A 15478-nucleotide genomic window follows, 5' to 3' on the forward strand; every position below is an offset into this window, starting at 1 on the left:
TAAGGTCTCCTTCCACAAGCCTTACTCTGATGTTAGTAAGACAGTTCACCCCATAATGAGAGAGAAGCTGCTACCATCTCTCTTTTCCTGACAGATCGTTGCTGTCCTGTTACTTGTTTCTTCACAAGCAAAAAGAGCCCCTTTCCATACTAAAGCAATGAGTAAGCGTACTTGGCAAATTAAATGCAGCTACAGACTAACGCAAATGTTTCTAGCCATTTACTAAGAGGGAAAAAAAAAAAAACAACCCACCAGAGCCTTCAGCCAACATCACACCAACCCGGTTCCTGTTACCAAACCACACGTTAAGTTGGTGTAACTGTTGCTTCTCTGGAAAAGCTTTCGGGGCGGCCGCAGGCGGGTGCGCGCACGGCGAGCCGGGCTGCAGGCAGGTGCGTGCCCCCGCTTCGGACCCCTGCAGACTCTTAACCACTGCCTCGTTCTGTTCCCGAGACGGAAAATCCCCTCAGAATTAACTTTTAAGACACACGGCGCCTTCTTACCGGAGCTCCCCGGCAGCACCCGCCTGCACCGACCCTCCTCCTCCTCCTCTTCTTCTGCCGGCCGCCACCAGCGCCGCGCCCTGCCCGGCCCTCCCCACCCCCTGCGCGCCCGCGGAGCCACGCAGCTGCCGCCCCTTCCTCCTCCTCCTCCTCCTCCTCCTCCCCCCCCCAACTCCGCCGTCGCGGCCGAGCCTCCAAGTTCGGTCCTACGGCGGAGCCGCCAGGAGGAGGAGGTGAGCCGCTGTGGCCCCCGTGCGCCGCTCCGCGAAAAAAGTTAGGGCCCTGCTCCGTGGGCCGGGCCGGGCCGGGCCGCCGTCCTGGGACGTGCCCGCCGGCAGCACACTCACCGGAGCGGAGCGGGGCGGCCGTGCCGGGCGGGGCGCGCTCCTCCGCTCGGAGACGCGCGTGGGTGTGGGTGTGTATGTATATGTGTATGTGTGTGCATGTATATGATGTGTGTGCACGGGCATGTGTGCGACACGGCACCCCATGACGTGGAGGAAAAAGGAGGGGCTGCCGCCCGCCCCGCAGACCTGGCGGGCAGCAGCGGGGTCCCCGGGAGCGGAGCGGAGAGGAGCGGGCGCCCCTTCCCGGGAGCCGGCACCTGGTTCGGGGGGAGCCCGTCGCCCCCCTTCCCGCAGCGCGGCGCGGAGCTGCCCCGCTGCCGCCCGAGGCGGGGCAGCGGCGGGGGAAGCCCGGTTCCAGGCGGCGGCTGGGCAGAAGCTGGGGCCGGGCGGGAGCCATCTCGGGGCGACGGAGGGGGGGCGGGCGGGGAGGGGGAGCGGCGGTGCTGCCGGGGCGGGCGCGGGGCCCTCGCCCTCGCCCTCGGGGCGGCAGCGGCGGCCTCCGCTCGGCTGCGCTGGGAAAGCACCGACCTGCGAAGGGCCGGCCGGCAGCGGCTGCTCCTACGAACGGCCAAGCTGCGGTCCGGCTTTAAACCTCTGCTGACAGAGAAATAACCTGCCCTTGCAGTGGGATATTGCCGTTCCCCACCGACTTCCAGGCAAAGGCCAGTGTTTTAAAGCCAGGCTGAGCTGCTGGGCTCCGCTCCCCGCGGGCCTGCGCTCGGGTTCGGTGGGGAATTCGGAGGACGCCGCCAGCTGCCCGCTCCCGCAGCGCAAACCCCGCAGCGGGGCACGGCTGTGACAGCTCGGCCGAAGGCTGCTCGTTGCTTAAGCCTCTGTAGCCGAGTTACGCGTAGCCGTACGCCTGAGCTCCTTCCGCAGCAACCTAAGTGAAGCCAGAGGGACACAGCTGCTGGACGACTCACCTGCGGGTTACCCTGCTGTAATAATACTGGTGCAAGTGGTAAAACTTTCTTCTGGAGATGAAGCCAAAGCCTTAGTAGCAACACCTACCCCCGACCCCAAAAACATAAACATATATATATATGAAAAACTTCAGAGTTCTTTGAATCCTATTCCATCTTTGAAATGTTTCGCTCCCCTCCTGTGTCACGTTTAAGCGTCTTTTCTTGATATGCCCAGAAGCTTAATTGTTCAAATTGCAGATCATATGTATGATTTCCTACCTGACCGTTTACTTGACTACTGCTGACCAGAAAAAGGGCCTGAATCTCATACATGCGGTTGCTCGCTCTCTTGATCATTTTAAACAGGGTGGTTTTCTCCCGTCAACATTAAAGTTTGAAAACCAGAAAAAAAGGTCTTCGCCTTTTTGTCATGACAAGACACTCACCAACTGCAACTGCTCTAAGAATTTATCAAAAATTCCTATAGAAACATCATTCTGGTATCCCTTGTGCCTCCCCCCGTCCTTAGTTGTACTTCCACCCCCAAAAACCCAAGGTGTATTTGGACCTTACGGTACTTTAAACACCTTTCCGTAGCTGACCTTCATTCCTATGTTTCTCCTACCTGAACTGCTCTTGCTGGTTATAGCGCAGCTTTGCCTGAAAAGAAGGCGCGAAGGTTTGTGCTGCTCCTCTGCCTAGAATGAATTCAAGCTCTACCCGCATCTGTGTCTGTCTATCTTTTCTCTTTTCCCCATGCCTTCCCCTGCTTGTACCTTCTCTCAACCTCTGGCCTGTGTTATTCTGGAGGTCAGCTTACCACGCTGGTCCTTGCTGGCCTCAAAATCTGTGAATCTTGTGTGGTATTCCTGCCTACTAGCTGCTTATCTTCCTTCTCACTCTTTTGTTTTGTGCCTCACATTCTTCCTCACCGGTATTAATCTTCCCACTGATTTTTCAACTCCATCTTGGCAATAAATAAATAAATAATCTGTGGAAATAGGAATCTGAATTAGTGGCTTTTGTTCACTGCATCATCTCTTTCTCCTCTTATTCTCCATCTGAATATTAACAGCAGGCAGAACGCCAGGGGGTTGTATTCTTTGCATTTTATGTCCTTTTTACTTTAGCCTGCACCGCACAAAATCTGTGCTAACTCCCAGCCTAGGAGTGGAGAAGGGTTTACCCAATAAAAGAACTGAATCATGAAAGGAGCAGCAGGGGCTGGGAGGACTAACCATTGCTGTTTGCCACATGTGAGCAGAAGCTTCATTACTCTGCTGTAGTTAGCATCATCGCTAGCCACTTTGAACTGTGATAACAAGTTATATTTTCATGCAAAAGTACAGTTAGAAAGCACAAACTTAAACAGAGAAAACAAAACACCCTATTCATGACGGTATGACTTTTTGCCATCTCCTAATGGGTCTTGACATTAAGAAAAAGATTCCAGTAGGGGTAACAGGGAAAATTCAGAGCCATAAGAAGATTTGGGAAGCAGAATCCTACCTTTGTTAGTCATATTAAAATGTATGTTGTCAAGCTAACACCTTTGTCAAGATGCTTCTATACAGCAAAAATATTGAAAAAAAAAAAAAACCCTGGTAGCTTACTCTTACATGTAGCTTCAGTAAGAGACAGCAGTTTTCATGTAACACTTCACATTTTTACCCCTTTGGCCAGGTTGAATCAATCAGGTGTTTTGTCACTGTATCTTAGGGCTGCCTGAGGTCATGTAATCATGTTAATATAATGGATTAAAGGAATTACTGTCAAGTCCTCCCAGTTTTTATACACTAATTTTATTAGATATCTTGTAACAAAGAAAAAATGTCAAACGAACGTGTAAGTAATTCAGTAGCCATTTTAACAGTGAAAAGTCCTTCACTTTTCAGTGAAAGTGTAGTATTTGAATAAACATTTCCTTTAAACCTATATGCTTTCAGGCTTGTTTTGCTGCAGCAGCTGTGAACCTGCTCCATTTTCTTTCTGTGTGGAAAGTGACCTTTACTAAATACCTTTCACTCAGTAGCCTTTAACTTTTTTGACTTCTGGGCAGTTTGCATTTCTTTATCCTTACAGCCCATCAGGCTACAATTGCTCATGCATCCTAGGGCACAGTATTAGCTCTCTGCACATCAGACCCCTCTCTCTTGCGCAAACCACCTTCTGTTTAAGACACTAATCAAATCTCTGCAGAACAGCTCTTCGCACTCAGAATAGCTAGCTGAGGTTGTTATGTATTGACGGGAGGTATTTCTCATCCCATTCACTGGAGGTACAAGTAGCAGGTGTTATTATTTAATGTCTTGTTACAATCCAGAGAATGAAAGAGCAAGAATGCCATTTGAATGCAGATAACTTTCATGACAGTCAAATGTGCGACTGAGGCAGATTCACACATTGTAAAATTAAAATAAATACGAATCCTCCAGAGATCGGGGTGAATATCTAAGATTTGTTAGATTGAAAAATTCGTGTTCCACAAACAAGCTAACTGCATCTCTTACCATATGCCAGTACATTTTCTGCCTATCAGAAAGATTGGCTGGAACACGAATGGAATTTCCCTGAGCACTTCCAATGGCTAAGATTCTGCTTTTAACCTCTCACAGCACCCACTCCCTTCTTAAATATTTGTATATATCCACACCATGTAAAGCAAAGCTGCCGGTGATTTTCAAAGCTGCCCACCTTGATTTTTCGCCTAACCTAACATCTTACACAAACATGTGCAGCCACTTCTGATAGTGGTTCCACGTTTAGATGTGGGAAGTGACTATCAGCGTTGACACCTGCCTGGTTCTGTGCAGCCCCATCAAGCACAGGCAGCCACTGAAATCAGTGGCATTTCATACAAAGTTATCAACCTGGAATATAACTCACAATAAGCACTACTGTATAACAGTCCTCGTCCACTTCCCCATTTCTTAAACGTACAGTGCAAAACTAAATATTGACAGTTATCCTCACCTGCCACAAAGTAATCCCCAACATTGTTTACCCAAACAATCTTTCAGTCCATTCCAAGTGCTGGACAAATGATTTATCAAAATGACAGTAACAAAGCACTTAGATCTAAAACCTCAAATATTTACTTTTAAGTAACAATGAAGAAAAGAATGTTAATCACTCCAGAAGTCTTTAGAATCCAAAATCTTCACATCCTTTGTAGAAATTCCAGTGCTTTTCCATTACATGGCATGGTAGAAACTCCTCTTTACATGCCATTACTATCTCACTGAACTGGAGAAAATGTGTCAGACTTTCTACTGAGTTGAATTGGACAGAAGAGGCTGTTGAAAATGAAAATAAATTATTACAGAATGTATATTAGAGAAGTAGAAAGCAATCACTGGCACTATTACCTAAAGAGGTGTTAACAGCTCATTAGAACCATATAAGCATTAGAGATCCCCAGGAATCTGTAATGTGTCCTAGGAATCTTGTAGGTAAGACCCTGGCCACCTTATCAGTATCTCTCACTTGCACCCAGCCTTCAGTGAGACAAGGGCAGTACTACACTTTGTGATGCTTGGGGTGAGAAGTCAACCACCCTGGCCATTTCCAATTATATAAAAGGAAAATGCTTCTTCAGCACTGCTGGAATTTCATGTATTAAGTCCACGAAGGAGTAAGTTTAGCGTACTTCTTCAAAATGAAACACTCCCTCTCACTAGGAATGCCCTTCCTACAGCCCTGAAAGGACTATATAAAAAGGAAGGCAAATACCTGTATACCAGAATTTGCAGGACTGGACAATGGGTACTTGCAATATTTACATATCTGCTGGGCTGAAGCAAGCATTGCAGTGCATAAAGTCAAGGCACTTGCCTCAGTGTGGGAGAAGCTGAACCTTTAGTTTTCACTGTTAAGATCAGTAACAAGGTAACACTAAAGACCCAGCAGTAAGAAATGCTACAAAGATTTCTTCTTGATAACAGCACAGACTCCAAAAGGAACTCGAAATGTAGTTTTCAGAGCTTTTGTTCAACTTTTGTTCACACTTTCTCCCCTCAGTACTCTTGCACAAAATACCAGAACTGCTGACCTGCCACAACCAGCCCAACACAGGAACTGCCAGTGAGGGCAGAACTGTCACATGTAACAGATGTTATCAAGAGAGGGAGGGCTGTCACGAAAGTAGGGGTGGCCTCTGTTTAAAAAAAAAAACAACAACAACAAAAAACAAAACAAAACTAAAGAAACCAAACACAAAACCCCAAACCAAATTAAAAACAAAACAAAAACCAAAACCAAAGAAAAAACAGTGTTTGGACACCACTCAAGTGTCTTGAGAAGCAAAACAGGATTGGTAATTCAGGATGATTAGATCAGTTAAGATAAAATCTTGTCAAAATGCAGAGGAAACATGTTTGAAGTGACACCAGTTGGTCATTTAGCTTGCACTTATTTCTGGGCACCGTGTGCCATCCCAAGAGTTTGTCTTTCTCTGTTACTAGAGTTTTCCAGTTGTGTCACCTACACTTATTCCAAAATGCAAAATACATTCACTGAACTAACACCATTGGTAGGTCCCAATGCTAAAACACTCTGTGTATCTTGTAGGTATTAGACCATTTAACTCCATGTCTTGGTGAGGAGTTCCCTGCCATTTCCTGATTTCCAGGAGCTCACCACCCTTGTGTGTGAGGATGTGTATTGTTCCACACCCATGTATGAGGATGTATATTGTTCCACAGCAAAACTTCTGACTCCAGTGACAATCAGATTGCATTCCATATCTTACCCTCTCAGCGCATCTTCAGTACGCTCGTGCCGTTACACAGCACATAATAGAACAAAAAGCATGATCCGATGTGTAGGAGATATTTACGTATCTTGGACTACAATAAAGGTGAGCAGGCTTAATACAAGTACTACCCAAGAAGTTATATCACAACACTCCTCACAGACTCTTTTACCACTTATGAAGCAGCGGTCAGTCACACCAGAAGAAGGCAACTTATACACTCACCAAGAAGTGATGTTTCAAAGGGCATAAACAGGAATGCTTGGATGGGAAGTGACGCGATAGTTTTAAGGACACCTTCAGGTTAAAATTATCTTAAAAGTAAGTCTGGGAATTTTTTTGTAAAATAGACTGGCAGAAACTGAGCTGAAGACACTGTCATTAACACTGAGACTATAGTGACATGACAGGCATCATTTCTACCTGTTTTGATTTGTTGAAATGAGCTTTTTCATTCTGAAATGTCCACATTTTTTATGTAAATACAGGAAAATTTGTTGTCAAAGTCTGAAGTTCATTTAACATCCCATTTTGAGACATCATAATTGGAGAAAAGACATTCCTTTCTTACTTTGGAAATGCTCCTCTAAGGACTCTCATTGCAGTATCCTAACTTATTTACTAAAAATTCTCAACTCAAATTTGGAAGTGTAATAAAGATATGACCAAATGAATCTCTTGAAATAACTTTTTTTTCAGCAGTTGACAGCTTGCTTTGTTGATTTCTTTGGGTCAAATTAATGTTTTACCTATCAGATTAAGATTTTGTAGGTTTAATATGAGCATTCTACCATAAATACAACTTTACCTGAGTGAATAATTAAAATCTCTACTCTCTCCACTTTTCAGTAATTTCAGATAACAGTCGACAGTTACCAAAAGCATGGTAATTTATACATCCCAAAGCCGTCTTCCTCAGTTCTGACCCTGAAGCTCTTTGGTAACAAAGTTACTACATCCATAGGCAATATTTTTTTTTCCCCAGTAGGGATGGATCAGTATTTGAACATTTAGTCCCTGTGTTTCTCCCTTCATAGTCTGACACAGCCGACTAATGTCCTCCCCATTTCCATTTTTCTTTCTCAGTTCTTTTTCCCTTTTCTCTCTCCTCTTGCTTACTATTATTTTAAATCTTTTAATACCCACTTTGATGTTTCCTTTCTCCCTTTTGCTGCCTGTTAACTCTCATCCTTATAAAAGACCAGCAGCTTATGGGCTGTAAGCAGTGGAGAAAGGCTCCCATGTGGCTACCCAAAACTCATCTTAGCACCTCGGGTACAGAAGAAAGCTTAGTAAGGTAAGAGGCACACAGGCAGGGCCTTTTTCTGCTTTCCTACCCTGGCTGCCCTGCTAGGTGCTCTCAGTTTTCTGCCATCTTCATGAACTACAAGGTGAAGTATTGATCAGTAACAATATCAGAATGAACTTTTTTGCCATAAACCTGGGGGAAACACATTGCCTCTTGGTACATTTTCCATACTGCTTGCCAATAGCATTTTTGTCTTTGCTGGCATCTATGTTAGCCTTACAGTTTTGAAACCATTCTAAATGTGTTTCAACTTGCATTTCCGTTTTGTTACAGCTTTACAAGACCTTGTCTCTGTAGCAGACAAGAACCTGAAAATTGTATCTAAGGAGAATTCCCTTTAGTGTCGCAACTATATAAATGTCAGACCAGAATCATCCAGTTGCATAAAGGTTAGTCACTGAAGATTGCCACTTCTGTGTAGAGTCACCGTTCTCTGATTATTAAAATAGCCCCTGAAACATCAGTTTTTAAAATTGGCTATCCCACCAGATCCTCCTTGTTTTTTCCAAGCAAAAAAGTGCTGGAACTATCCAGATACGGTTAATCATTTTATAACTATTTTACTTATGTAATTTATTTGTAAAAGGAATTCAAATGCTATTTGAGTCAATTTACAAATGTCATTGAATTCAGCTTCAGTACTTCTGTAGAACAGGTATCAATTATTATCACATCTGAGGGAGAGCTGAACTGATTTGCAGTATCTGTGATGAAGTCACAGGACATGTTATTCTTCTGACTCAAATGGATTTGGTTCAGTGTGGCTAGTCTAGACACAGGCTACAGATGCATAAGGGAAGAGAAGATCTAAGAACAACACACTTAAAGGTGACAGCATTTGATCTGGAGTGCCACAAGGGAGTTTTTAAAACAAAAATCTGTCTTAAGAGCTTTTAAGTTTCTTGGGCCTTGCCCACACTCCTCTCAAGAACTTAGAGAAGACAGTCACAATCCAGGGGTGACATTGTCCATTCCAACCAAGTAAGGTCTAGAAATGACAGCCAGTGCCTTGCATAAGCAACATTTTTTGATTCTCTGACTCATTGAAAGGCTGATACTGAACTGAGGCACATGAATTCTGTCCAAGCTAGTAGCAATTTTGAAAATAACTTTTCTTTCAGCTGATCAAGACTGTCTGTGGATAGATTATCATTATACGACTAGGCCTTTCTCTGACAAAATTTGATGCTTCCCTGGTAATTTTTTTTTCTTTCCCTGCCTTCCAAATGCCTTTGCTTTTCTCCAGATCCCTCCACAGTTTTTGATTCACTTCACATGATATAGATCTTTATTCTCTTTTTTCCTCCTGTGAATGCTGGAGTCCAAGGTCTCTGCCTTTACAAACTGGTCAGTAAGACATACTAGGCCAGTCAGGCACCTGAAGTTAAGGTGTCGATCCCCTAAATGATATAGGCCAGCAGGGATTTTAGCTAACTGCTTTGTGATCCTCTGCGTCGACCCCCATCCCAGTTTTGAAAGTCCTTTTTCCTGAAGAATTAATTTATCAAGTGATCCTAAATCATGCATGCTGCATTTTTTGCATTGGTAGCTACAATACTTTGAAAAAAACTCAAAGGCTAATAAAAATATTTTATATTGGGTAGCTAGAATCATTCTTCTTTCTTGTGGCCTTTCTTGTTACACTAAATATCTGGATGGAATAAGGACTTACAGGCATGATTAAAGATCAAGAATTCATGCCTTTTATTCTAAAGCATCAGTTTGAAGGTTTCTGCTGAAATCTCTTTAATGATTTTATGTTTCATGCGGCAGGAAGTATTTTTTCAGCAACACAGACCTTAAGATGTTATACTTTTTCAAGAAATAGAGTTAATAGTACATATTTCTAAGTGTTTGAAAATGTACAATATTAATATTAATAATATTTTATAGCTTAATATCTTATAATACTTCATAGTTTTCTTGCAAGCATAGCTAGATAAGTGATATAAACACAATATATTAGTCCCCATTAAAACTTTTGCCTAAATCATAATCTTATCCAGTAACTGTTTTTTCTCTTCTCCTAGATACATTGGGTATATGCCTGTTAGCCAGTAACAAATACTTTATAAGATACAATATGTTCTGAATTATTATTCTTCAGGGTCCTTGGATTGGTATATTAAGATATTTTAGGTTTTTTATTTAGCAATGTGGGGAACTCAGAACCTCCAATCTATTACAGAAATCCATAAATGTTACAATAACCTATCAGGGAAACAAAAGAACAATTTATATCTCAGTGGCTCTTACCTTCCTTAGTTTAGCTGTAACATGATTTTTTCCTCAAAAGGTGAGAAAGGTATAATTGACATACATGCAAATACCAATCAGGAAATGTATACAGCCTCCCACAAAAGAATCTATATTCTAGATTGAATTTATAGAGAAATAATGTATAAAAAAATAAATACTTTTAAAATAAAACATAATGGCTGATTCCATTTTTCTCACAAATATATTTTTATACAGATGTCCAGATGGCCTTTCAGTTTCTGGATTAAGTCAATCACTCTATTTAAATATCAAATTACCTAGTTCAACAACAAGAAATGCATTCACTAGTACCCTTTATTAAAAGGCACCAAGATTCCTTTAAAATGATTCCTAGGGGACTATTTCTTGGTATGACTAGCAGGGTGCAGGTTCCAACCATACATTTCTTTCTTTTAAAACTTAATATTATATACTTCATTATATAATGATTCACTTGTATATTCATTTGGAAGGAAAACACGTGGGTCTCTAAAATTATTTCTAGCCGTTTTAGAAAACCTGAATTTAGTGTGCTAAGATAGTGGGTAAGAAGCAGTTCCAGGACCAACCTTGGATAATTAAAACCAGAACACTTTAAAGTTCTTGCTGTTCATAGCATACTGAGATGCAGATTGGAAAAAACTGAAGACAAAGCATAAATCAAGTTTCAGCTCATGTCTGCACATCTATTTGACAGAAAAACCAATATCTCATGTTTTTTCATGCACTGGCAAAATCTACAGGAGCTGTGGCTCATTTGGTGGGTTTTATGTATAGCCTCAGAACAACTTCTAGAGCCTTCTCCTACACTATGGTCATGTGGTGACTTAAAGGCTGACTCGTTTTGTTTAGAAGCTTTGTCCCACCTTTGTTAAAAGTCACTCCTGAAACAAATGAGATAGCATGCTATAATCTAACCACTCACCAAGATCATCAGGTAGTCTCCTAAATGCTTTCATTTGACATTACCAGAGTGTGGTGTCAAATAAGTCTGTCTTCTCTCTGTTTCAAGCAACACAGTAGCTGAAGCCACTGCCTCTTGAAGCTTACTGTTTATCACATTGCCTTTCATTTATTGCTTTCATAAGTAAGATAAGAAAACATGGATGTGTTCTAGGAAGACTATCTACACAGTTCTGTTTGTCAGTTTTCTCACAGTCTCCATGGGACCACCAAAGCAGATGAAAACATCATACTGCAGCTGACAAATCAAGAATATGGGTCACTTATCAAAGGATTTCTTTCACAACTTGTTTCAGAAAGTAAAAAGGCCAGAAAGCCAGTGGATAAAGCTCTTGATTAGAAGCCAGTTTACTTACTTTTAGCCAGGCTTCTTAAAGGAAACCAAGTTTCTGTATACAACAAAAAGAGCCAGTGGTCACATGTTTTAACAAGCAAGATTCCAACTCGATATATGGGGAACAAAATTCATCATGAGCATGGTTAAGTACACAAATATGTGATGCAGAAATGTTGTGGAGTGTCCATCCTTGAAAATATTCAGACTTTGATTGAACAAGGCACTGAGCAACCTTATCTAACCTGGTAGTCCTACTTCTAACAGGAGGTTGGACTAGAGACCTCCAGAGGCCCCACCTAACCTACATTAGTCTATGGTTCTGTGTAATCACGCTGTCACCTTGTTACTTCTGAATTGATTTGCCAGTTTCAGAAAAACCTGACTGGCAGATAAGAAATACGGACATTAAATTCTTAGAATTGGCTTCTATGGGAGGTAGTCTTTGAGCACGGCTTCTTTTTTTTAATTTATTTTTGGCATCCTAAAAAGTGAATTTTCTTTGGCTTTTGCTGGCCACATACCTCAAGTCTGAGTCAGTCACGTGACATTCTACCTTCTGCCTTGCTGGCAGTCAAATAAGAGCAGGTACAGGTTTTTGGAAAGGAAGAGTATGCAGACAGAGAAAGTCTATACCTTCAGTTATGGTATGCAAAGTTACTGGAAAACACAGCTTTGTAAATTCTGCTGACAGAACTATGTGCTTCTTTGTAAAGTATGTGGTTACCTAAAGTAAGTCCAACCTTTCAAGTCATGTCATTTTGTTAAAAAACATAAATAAAATTAAACTTGGGGTTCTCAGTTTACATCTTGACCTTTGAATCACTGAACAACGTTCATAATCTTTTCCAGCTTTCCTCCAAAAACATGAAGATAGGAATAGTGGAGTTTTCCAATTGTTTCTGACATAACTGTCTGAGCCTAAGCAAAATCTGAGGCTCTGAACTGGAGCACTACGCAGCACAAAATATATTGCAAGCTTTCAAGAACGGGTAACATTTCTTTGCACTATAATTACATGGAGCTTTAAACATACTGCAGGAAAAATACACTACAATGGGCTAGATCTGCTGTTTGGACTAACAATGAAGTAATATCTTCAACCAGCTCAAAAATGCGTATGAGAACCCTCTTCTGAGGAGTTTACAATTTAAAGACTAATGGAAGATTCTTGCAAATATGCACATGTAATATTTACTAGTAGCCCAATTTTACATCTATCTAGGAGGTACTGAAATACGTAATAGCTTGGGTGCGTTCTACTGGAGCAATTAGTTTGGATTTAAATATCCTGTGAAGTCAGCAGTTTCAGCATCACAACTTTGTACTGGTGCACATTACATGAAGATAAGATTGGCTAGCAAGAAAACTGAAATTAATTACTCCTATCATTTTCCAGGACTACCAAAGTCCAGAAAGCAAACTAGTTGAAAGCCAATTTATGCGGCTGAGCTTTAATTCAGAATTTATTTAGTGTGAAGTAAATCAGCCATGGCATTGTGTATCTGACTGGTTCTTTGGAAACAAATGTAGGGGGCAAACAAATACACCAAATCCATCTATGGGTTATGAAGCTTCTCATGGCACTTCCAAAGTTTCATGTAAGAGACTCAATGAAATACTCACCCTGAGACACTTGTTTTAAAAGGCATTTCCTTCTTAAGTAGGAGTTTGATTTTCATAGTTCACTTTCAAAAATATTTTTGGTCAGACTATGAAACCTGAAAAGCCTTTCTTCAGAACTGGATGCAAAAGGTTTGGGTTCTATAAGGTACAGATGTGGAAACTGGGCTGGTTGTTAAATTTTTTAAAGGTTATACCGCATGTTAAGCAGTTTCTTCCTTCAGTTAGAGGGTAATTGTAGTAGATATAAACAAAAATATATATATGGAACAACATTTCTATACATTTCCAACTTCTTAATTTTTATTGTCTTATGAATGTTTAATTTTGCATAATCTCCACACCTGTTAGCGGTTACCTTTGGCTACAAAATGACTCTACACTCTTACTGTAAGTTTCCAGACAAGACTGAGCACTCAGGTAATAGGGTGGCAAGGACGATACATGCTACAAGACCATTATGTTGGTAAGCAGAACTACAACTGGTAACTATATTTGAGAAAACACAAACGTGGCTGTTCAGTTTTTCAGCTGAGAAACATTAACTCCTACAAGCCATAACCTGTAACACTTTTCAAATCATATCAAAGGGCAGTAAAACCTGGGGGTTTTGATACATAAATGTGAACACAGTCTACTACACAATCTATTTTTTGTGACTTTAAAGCTTAACTTCCTCCAAATATTCTGCCCTGGCATTTAAGATACTAAGTCTGTTTCCTTCTATTAAAAAAAAAAAAAAAGAAGCAGGAAAACAAAGCATTTTCTGCAGAGGATTCTCAGCTATAGGGTTTACTTAATCCTTTGCACAATAGCTGCAGGGCCTATGAACAGATTTGCAGAACAATAAAGAACTGCTTTATTGTGTGGATACACTTGGCACTAATTAGGCACTTCTCCTCTGATTTGCTTCTTACTGTCTCCCACAGCAAACCTGATTCAGCACCGTTACTCACTTCAGTGTAAAGTGTTACCTGACATTGGGCACAGTAGGGGTTAGAGCTGACCACTCTGATTTTGCACCGTGGTCAATCAGGGTCATCCCTCTGTGGTGTAAGCAAAACGTGGTAGAGGCAAAAACATTAGGTCAAAGTGCAGTAAGCGCTGTTCAAATTGTATGAAAACTATGGGGAGGGTTTAATATGCAATCAACATAAAAATGTAACACTGTAGACACAAAGTTACAAGCTCAGTCAACTCCACAAAGATCAGAGCATCTTCGGGAACATTTACACTTTTGAATTAGAGATGAGATTATTCAGCAATGCTTTTGTAACATATTCCTCCATCTACATCCAGAAGACATTTGTCTATGCTATTATTTTGTGGAAACATTTAACTGAGTACCTCAAATAATATGGAGTTATTTTGTTAACTACATCAAAATAACAAAATGTTTCTAACTTGGACGCAGGAGAGTCAAACATACCGAGCTCTGAAAAACTTAATTATTGAGTCATTTAGATCAATCCAACCCATCAGCAGAGTCATCATTTTCCCCCAGCACTGTCTCCCTCCCCCACACAAATCAATTCCATGTCACCTACTTTCTTTTTCCTTTTGTATCTGTTGCATAGCCCTTGCACCCACCATTAGGTTTTTTCGGCAGTTAAAAAAAAATCTTACTTGTAAATTCCCTGGTAATGGCTGCTTCTCTTTCAGCACATAGCAATGTTTTGACAACTTCTGTCTGTGGCAAGGACGGGGGTTTTGGCTGCATACTGCTCAGACGAGAGGTCCCACAAGGCTGAGCAAAAGAGAAAGTACCAGGACTCTTCTGATGGTGCTGGTTGTGGTGGTTGTGGTCCCTCGTGGTAAAATTCTTTCCTGAGAGCATAAAAAGACCAAGACAACTTTGTTCTAAGAACAAACAGTATCATTTAACACCAAGAGTTTAATGGTTTAACGTAGAAAGAGCAATTAAGCTTTTTATTTTTCTTGAAGGTAAATGCTGAAATTTTCACTTAGCCTTACATCACCTAACACATGTAAGTGCAGACTTTCCTCTGCTCCTTTACCAGCCAAGCTGTAGCCACTGTAAGATGATTGAGGCATTCTCTTTTTTTAAAACATATGTTCTCCTTGGCAAAATTACATTAGATGCCACGCAAATTTAACGTGAAGAGTAGCGTACTAAATATGTGTTTCACCGCTTGTCTCAAAGAAAACAAACATATGATATCACATATGATCACAGCAAACTATTCTCATTTGCTTTCATGCAACCTTGTTGAGTTCAGCTGCTCATTTTATGCTAGACACCTGGAGCAACAGTAATATAAACCTTCTGAAACAGCTCCCAAGGTTCAGCCACTAAGAAATCATCTGTATTCCCTTGAAAATACTCTATAGTCTTTCATAACTAAAGGTGAGCAGGAGTTGTTCTAATCTTTACAGGTGGCTAATCGTTATTAAAGACAGTAAGGGATTTCCAGAGCACAAGAACTGCAGTAGTCATGCCATTTTCCAAAGACCATATTCC

At 41.3% G+C, this 15478-nt stretch overlaps 1 protein-coding gene across 5 annotated transcripts in view; it reads right to left on the reverse strand.

Moving 5' to 3' along the window:
- GCNT4 (glucosaminyl (N-acetyl) transferase 4) overlaps positions 1 to 14694 on the reverse strand; it is a 34677-nt gene extending 19983 nt beyond the window's left edge. The window contains exon 1 of one of the 5 annotated variants that reach the window (XM_075078669.1): positions 14623 to 14694. The gene's annotated coding sequence lies outside the window, so the exon portion shown is untranslated. Of the gene's footprint in view, positions 1 to 252; positions 600 to 850; positions 990 to 14622 lie in introns of those variants that run through there. The other 4 variants (XM_075078666.1, XM_075078667.1, XM_075078665.1 and 1 more) reach the window with 4 other exon arrangements.
- Between the last annotated feature and the right edge of the window lie 784 nt (positions 14695 to 15478).

Source organism: Phalacrocorax aristotelis, chromosome Z (genome assembly GCF_949628215.1).
Source record: "Phalacrocorax aristotelis chromosome Z, bGulAri2.1, whole genome shotgun sequence".
In the NCBI taxonomy this organism is placed as follows: Eukaryota; Metazoa; Chordata; class Aves; order Suliformes; family Phalacrocoracidae; genus Phalacrocorax; species Phalacrocorax aristotelis.